Here is an 8,012-nt window from a genome sequence, read left to right as displayed (position 1 = left end):
TTTTTAAATAAAAATAATAATTTACGGCCATCACACTGTGAGGTTAGAAGCGGGTCGATGGGAAAAGCAGGGCGGAGAGATAGAAGGGGTCACAAAATCATTGGACCGTCCCGTTTTCACTCACGACTGACCCCCGTCGATAAGGGAATCAAAAAAAGAAAGAAAGAAATTCTGGCGGCTGGCCTGTATGACGATTATGTATTCGATTGACGGGTTAGAGGGGGGGGGGAGAGAAATTTGAATAAACGAATCGAGTCTATGCGCTTCAATACTCTATATATGCGGTCGTATAATTTCCAGGGTCTAGAGAGAGAAATATGAACGCGGGAAAAGAAAAGAAAATCGAAATCCTCCCGCCAATAGAATTTAAAAGAAAATAATAATTTAAGTGACTGCCGGGCAAACGGTTTTTTATTAGATGTGCTGTGTGTGGCCTGGCCACATGTATATAAAACAACTGCAATAGCCACCCGAAAAAAATGATCATCATCTTTTTCTCTGTGTGGTCCTCCATTCACACAATCGTCAAGGAAATATCACCATAAATAAATCTATCGCATTTTATTTTATACGTTCTGGCTGGAGTTCAGCGGCGGCCTATAAAGATGAAGATGCCGGGCGATGGTGGACATTGTCCAACACCAACAATTGATATGCGACATAATAATAATATTAACTATAGAAGATTTATTTGTTCTTTTTTTATTGGCTTCCAAGACGATTTTTATAAATTTCTATCGATATCTTAAGAATTTGACTAATTAGAATATTAGTGTCGTCTGCTTTTCGAATTGCAAGTTTTGGAAAATTGAAAAAGAGACGAAGTTCGAGATGACAAAGAAAAATGGAGCGAACACTTCCTTGGAAACTTACACGTGGCTGCACGAAAAAATGGGGCAACAAATAAAATTACAAAAATGTGGTCGTTCTGTGAACATTTTTGTTGCGGCTCTTCATCACTCCATCAACTCCATGTGCTGTGTTTGGCAGGGTAAATAAAGAATTATTTTCCAAAAATTCTAATAGAATGATTATGGAAGCTTAAATAGTAGAGAAACCTGTTTCAAATTTGTGAAATGTTAATTCTTTGTTGGCATATGTAAGACCCCTAGCTGTCAATGCATGGCAGTTTGCTTGTTCACTACATTATAATCTTTTCCTTTGTGCAGGTTGGAGGCCTGATCCAGCCATCATTAAACACGATATCCCAGTTTTGTTTGTGCTGATAATGATCTGTCATCATCACCAATCTTTTGTATCAACACTTGATGTGTAATGATTTTCGTTACCTTTATTAACCTGTGACAGTGTAACCTGTTAGATACTTAATGCTGCATGACTTGCATTAATGCATTGTACTATTACAAATTACACGTAAATCTCTAATTTTCCTTTTGATTAACAATTAGGGTTTACCCACTGTCTCAGTTTCAACTTTGCCTTATACTTGTTGTTTCTGTCAAAATTATTCGTAACCCATTTTCCAATTTTTTTGTATTTAGATAAACAGCACCCCTCTGGATTGGAGAAACTACTGATGCCTGTCGAGTTATGGATCTCCTATTCCCATTTCTTTCAATCCTCTCTGCCCTCGTGTATACCCATGTATGTGTGGGTGTATTCACGAGATCGTTCATTTTCCTATATACCTTGCCTAGTGGATTCAACTTTTCAGCGGATGGATAGAGCACTTGTGGATGCTTGGGCGTATATTTCCCAGGCTTAAAGGTAGGAACAATTTATCTCTATTCTTCCTTTTTGGACTGTTTGGTGGCGTTGATTTTAAATCGTTGCATGGTACGGAGTATTCCTGAGCTTGGCTAGGCTAGGCTGAGCTCTCTTATTCCTGAGCTAGACTGGAACTGTTTTCTCTTGGCGTTGTTGTTGACTCAGTTATACTATACAGGGTTCATTGAACAACTCCCTTGTAGAACGACTTGAGATCAGGCTTGTTTGGTACAACTTTGTCTACGGGTAAACAATCAAAATTCTTTCATCTTTTTTAAACACCTGAAATTGAAAAACTCAGAAATTGTATAGGTGACCAAGACGGACCTGTCGTGTTTCAGCCGGCTGGGTTTCTAATTGACAAAAAACAATCTTTGAATCTACTCCCCTTAAACTCCCGTTGGTGTTATGATGCCGTTGTTTTGTGCTTCCATCCGTGATGCAAAATCACGGACCCTGCGGGTGGGGGGTTACGCACGTAGCCAATGAATGATGATGATGCTGTTATTATTCACACACCCGCCCACCCACCCAGCACCCACCTCTATAGGACTGGGAAACGTCGTATTATAATAGCAGATCATTATTCATATTCTGTTGGGTGCTGTATTACATGCGCGCACAGCCTGGGACTGACATGAGACTCGACTCTCACTAACTACATCTCTATAATAAATAAAATCCCAGTCCTCTCCCCCCTACTCTTTGCGGTTTTTTTTTTATTTTGCTGGGCTCCTCTTGCGACGTCCGATCAATAATCTCCGACGCTGCGAGCGCAGTCGGTTGCGTCTTCTATCCATTTTTTTTTTTGGATTTTTTGAACGCAGAGTTGCAAAGATCTGAGCTGTGCATAAGTTAACAAAGAAATGACCAAAAGAATAGCCCGGGCGAAATGCTTCACAAGCCGAAGAGGAGAGGGAAGAAGTTCCTTTTATAATATATAATAATAATAAAATATTTAAATTTGCCTTCCTCTTCTTCTTCTTCTTCTCTTTTTGGGGGGTGGCTGGTTTCGTGAGTTGTCTGTGGCATAACGAATCCGTTTGTTGCCGAGTCAAAGAATTTCCAAGAAAAGTGAAGATGATGATGAAGAGAGAACGACTGCGAACGCCGAGAAGAATTGAACATTTGTGTGTGTGTGTGTGTCTGCCATGGAGAATATGAGAGAGAGGGGAGCAGTTGAGCGGGAGCGCAGGGCCGTCGTGATTTGTTGAATTAGGTCCGCCTCGTCTGGCCAATTATCAATCAAGCAGATACAAAGCGGCGCTTATAGACATGCCCGGCAGCAGCAGCAGCATTTGCAGTTGTGCACTTGTCTTATTGATTGAATCAAAACTTCCAGGCAGATGGCCGTTTCGCTCGCTGGCCAGGCAGTTGTTGAACCACCACCACCCACCCAACCCAAAAAAAAGATGATGAAGTGGTCATTTCGCTCCGTAATCATCCGCACGAATGTGACGGAAACATTCGTGATACTTTGCTGTGGCCATGTTACATACAAGGCCAGCAGCCCAGCAGGTCATATAGAGAGAGACTCATTCATTCTTCTTAAAAATATTTTTTCTTTTCTTTATTTTCTTTTTGGTTATTCGTCCGGCCGGCCGGCCCTTTTTTGTGAGCTGGGCTTTTTTGGCCTTCGTCTTGACATTTCATTTATAACCGGCGCTTATGTGTGGTTTGCTGCTGGCCCTATTGCTGCCTCAAAAAAGAGTATGTGAGCCGGTGTGCTGTGCGCTGCTGCGCTTATAACGCGCTCAACAACATTTTCCAGCGAAAAAAGAAGGAAAAACCGTTGCGGAGCTGCTGCCGGAATGTAAAATAAATTCCACTCCACAAATGAAGCAGGGGGAAGAGGCGAACGGGGTTTTTTATATACAAAAATGTCGTTCCGTGGGAAAAAGATATAGACGACAATTCGAACGGAAAATTTCATTTTTTCGATTAGATATATTTTTTCTTTTGCGACGTCCAGTTCGAAAGCCGGACTTTATTTTCAAAATATATATTTAATCCGGGCCAGCGTTGAAAGCTCGTCTGATGGACGACATGATCGAAATAAAACGCGCAGCATCTCTAATATAAAAAAAAGGAGTCGGGCGAAATGTGTATAATACCTTTTAATATGACGACTATGGCGGTCTTATAATAGTCATAATACTAATAATAACTCTCTCCTTCTCTCTCTTGTCCAGCACACATTTCATAAATATATTCCTTCTTCTTCTTCTTGTTCCATAGCTCCATCTTTGGTCTTGCGTGTGCGATCTGTACTTTAGTGTGGTGGGTCCCATATACAGGGGGACCTCGGGTCCCGGGGGGCTTTATGTAATTGTCTTGTTTTTATAGTAACGTCAACCCAGCCACACCGAAAGAAATTATCCAACAAGAATAAAAAATAAAATAAAAATGAATTATGAATGAAAAGTTTCGCTTATAAGAAGATCCCCTTTTAGTTTCTTTTTGAGCGCAATAGTGACGTTTTGAGCCCCGTGAAAAATCCTCCAGTTGCCTCCCCCATGAGGATAGACACAGAGCAAAAAGTTGATGTGTACAGTGCGGCAAAAAGACAAAATTCCGGGCGGATCAATTTTTTTATATTTTCTTTTCCGGCACTGCAACGGCACACACAGCCGCATCTACCGAAAAAGTGATCCGTCAACGCACACACACATCTAGCACAGTGTATAATGTTGCATGTAGGCTATATGACGTCCGCCGGATGCTATTGACGAAAAACCGAAATCTTTTGGGTGATTTCTCAAACATGGGGGTCAACAATGGATCCCACCGGTCCCATCCATCGAAATAAAACGATGGATGTAATCACGGAGAAAAGGTCTACCCATTCACAGATGAGAAAACGTCAAAGAAACTTTTTGTGTTCTCCAATTCATCCACGAAATGGTCAAAAGTCCCCGAAATAATCCCAAGAGAAAGAAAGTGATGACAAAAGTGGAATTGCTTACAGGAAAAACTTGATAGTGTATAGACGTGAATCGAACTTTCGCCTCGTAGAGACTCAATAATAATATTAATACAATGCACAGAGCACATCTCCTCTAAACATCCATGGCCGGAACTTGTTTTCCCCCCTTTGCAATTCCGGCAACTTCAAAAGGGGTGGGCGGATCTCTCGATTTCAGCGCTAATACAAACACAACACACGGCTCGGTGCTCCTCTCTATACCCATGGCACAGTGGGAGAGATGCTGTGTGTGTGTGTCTATAGGGGTATTAGCCGGTATGTTTGCCATAAGGGAACTCGAACATCTGCAGTGTATTTACGTCATCGCTGTATAGTGTATTACTACTAGTCGTCGTTGTATACTAGTATAATGCTATATATGAATATAGACACACACACACACAAGTCTGCTGGCTGTTTGAAGGGGGGGAGGAACTATAATGTAGTACACGGCAGCCGTGGAATTGTGTAGCTGACTGTACACATCTCACGGGAGATTCCGGGGCCGGAAATGGGCCGGAATTTTTATGTGTCTATGTCGACCAGCTCTAGCCGATTTAGCCAATTTGCGAGAGGAATAATATCATCTGTGAGTATAAGAAGAAACATTCTCTCTTGCGTTTCAATGGAGAACTTGCGAGAAATTGATATGAAATAGGAAAATAGAAAAAAAGAGAAAATTGAATTTTACGCGCTACTACTATATAGACGCTCTACGTATATATTAGGAGCGGGAAATTTGAAAAAAAAAAGTAAAAGAAGAAAAAAAAAGAGCAGGGGTCCCAGCGTCCAATGAACGAATTCACGGTGGGTGACACACACACACACACACGGGACGACGGTAGGAAGAAACATGGCAGATTCGTGAAAGAAAAGGAGAAGAAGAAGAAGAATAAATAAAACGAGGGGACGAGAGAGAGAGAGAGGACTCTCGGGCGGGAGTTGCGAAGTAAAAAAAGCCACACTCGGCACTCTCTATCCCGTTAGTCGACCGGTAGACACGGTACGGGCAACACCACGCTCTCCCGACGCCGCCGCTCCTCTTCTGATATACAAATATCCCGATCTTTTTTTCTCATTTTACCCCCAAATTAAATTTTGTTTTTCTAAATCCAACCAATTAATGTCGCCAGTTCAAAAAAAGTGCAAGTGAAATTTTTTGGACGGACGTTTTTATTTTTTTTTTTTATTTTCCAAGTGTCGAAATCAATTTGAAACAAAAAAGTGCGTTGATGGAAGTTTGAGTGCGTCGGTTGATTTATTTGTCATCTGACTTTCAATCAGACGGGCGCCACTGTCCGTTTTCTGCCCCCGTTCCAGCTGACCAGGTATACATTGCACAGCACTCGATCAAAAAGTGGAATGTTTCATCCCTTTTATCTCTTATTTCTATTCTCCTTCAAAAGAAGAAGAAGAAGATGAAAATGTAACAAGAGCGGCCGCAAAGGGCAAACATTTCGATCGCCTCTCCGCGAGTCCCCGAGAAAATCGAATTTATTTTGCCAATTGAACGCCCGCCCGTCGCCCGACATCATCGGGCGCGATCGATATATCTTATACACGGGCGAATTGTCGTGTTCCCAGTAGCCTTCCCCTCTCAAGATTTTTCTTCTTACTTTTTTTTTCTGTGTGTCGCTCGTTTTCCTTCCGCTCACCCAATTTCATCCGGACCTTCTTTCTTAATAAAGTGCGGCCAAAGAGTGACACATATATACATATTTATATATATATATATATAAAAGTGTACTACCAGTATCATAGATCTCTGTACACTACATCATCCTCATGGGGGAGGGTTGGCTGTTTAGCCAGCCGTGAACTTTGCTGATGCAAAGCAATCATCTCTCTCTCTCTCTCCAGGAAAGAGGTTAGACTTTTTGGCTGCTCTTAATGACCCTACAGCTTTTAAAGATCCCCCACTGTTTTTTTTTTATTAGGCGGTTGTATCCTCGCCACTTCCGATGGTGACGTAATGTTAGATACCGTACACAAGTCGACATCTTATTAGATTCAATTGAATTGGAAGCGATTTGTTGAATCAAGAAAGAGCGGAAAATGCATGGGCGTGCGCTGACCGGTTCAATGAGTTATTGGCAAATGGTTAGAAATATTTGAGAGCTTTTGAAACACGGTGAGAGTGCTGGGCAGAATCTAAGTATACAATGCCCGATGAAACGAGGGGGTAAAGAGAAAGAGCTGAAATATTAGTAGCCCAACTGCCGTTTAGTTGGAATTTGGCTAGCGTCATTCACCTGTCTGATTAGTCATTAGACCAAAAGGGGCAACTTTAGTTATTGGTCATTTGGCTTCATCGATTTTTTCGTCGTCCAATGAGTCAACTTATTGGGCGCCTTTTTTTTCTCGCCCTATCGATTCCCAATTCCCGGCCTCTTATTGCAGATTAGACACCGAACCTGTGTAATCCCATATCGGGGTCTTATAGTATATATGACGATTAGATTCGCTCAAGTTGTGCTATTCTCTTTTTTCTTTTCTTCAAGTCAATTTCTTTTTTTCTGCTTCGTCATTGCATAACAGGGGCGTCTCTCTTTTCTTTCTCTTTTGCCCGACGACGCTGATGGCATTTCACATTGTTCAACGGTTAGATGATGGTCGTCTCCCCCCCTGCCATCATCAGCTCCTCCTCTATTCTTTTATTTCTTTGCGCGTCAAAGGATATCTCTCTCCTTTAAAAGCATTCGAGGTTGCTGCTGCTGCTGCTGCTGGGCAAAATGGGAAGGAGCTGGCAAGAGAGAGGATATCAATCTATCGCGCCGGGCAGATAAGTAATAGGCCGCAACTACAAGTCGTCTCTCTTCCATCAACCCAGCCAAACACTGTTATTACTATCACGCCAACCTTTTATCCTTTTTAGTTCCATTTTTGTGGGCCAGTGAAATTTAAAGAAACAAAAACAAAATGAAATCCCGTTCCATCGAATGTAATTTCGGTTGTTAATTGGACAGAGTTCATCCGGTAGCCAGAGGGCGAATTTCCAAGCGACATGTTTCATTTGTCAGCTCGATCGACTCAACTTGTCCATTTTCTATTTTCTCTTTTTTTCTTTTTCTGGTTGACGAATTCGGATGTTAGAGTCCGTGTGGGTTTTGCCCGTCATAAATAAATCGTCCGGAGACTCTTCCGGACGTGCCGGACGTCTACCCGCCTCTCTCCCGACGGAATAGGCGGCAAACCGGGAACGCCGGACCAGACAATTTCAACAGACGATCGCTCAGCGCAAATAGTTTTTTGAACAGATGGGTGGGTGGATTGTTATATAACACCGGAAGAGCGCCAAAATATAGCGCGGCCCAGACAT

At 42.1% G+C, this 8,012-nt stretch overlaps 1 protein-coding gene across 3 annotated transcripts in view; it reads left to right on the top strand.

Annotated features, from left to right (window-relative positions):
• Window positions 1-844: 844 nt before the first annotated feature.
• The window catches only part of LOC124332130 (monocarboxylate transporter 3-like), a 32,444-nt gene continuing 25,276 nt past the window's right edge, over window positions 845-8,012 (top strand). For 2 of the 3 annotated variants that reach the window (XM_046788861.1, XM_046788859.1), the window contains exon 1: window positions 5,661-6,021. The gene's annotated coding sequence lies outside the window, so the exon portion shown is untranslated. Of the gene's footprint in view, window positions 992-1,169; window positions 1,273-1,502; window positions 1,729-5,660; window positions 6,022-8,012 lie in introns of those variants that run through there. The other variant, XM_046788860.1, reaches the window with a different exon arrangement.

This window comes from Daphnia pulicaria, chromosome 1 (genome assembly GCF_021234035.1).
Source record: "Daphnia pulicaria isolate SC F1-1A chromosome 1, SC_F0-13Bv2, whole genome shotgun sequence".
In the NCBI taxonomy this organism is placed as follows: Eukaryota; Metazoa; Arthropoda; class Branchiopoda; order Diplostraca; family Daphniidae; genus Daphnia; species Daphnia pulicaria.
Note: the sequence above shows the minus strand (reverse complement) of the source record. Positions and strands in the feature narration are given on the sequence as shown.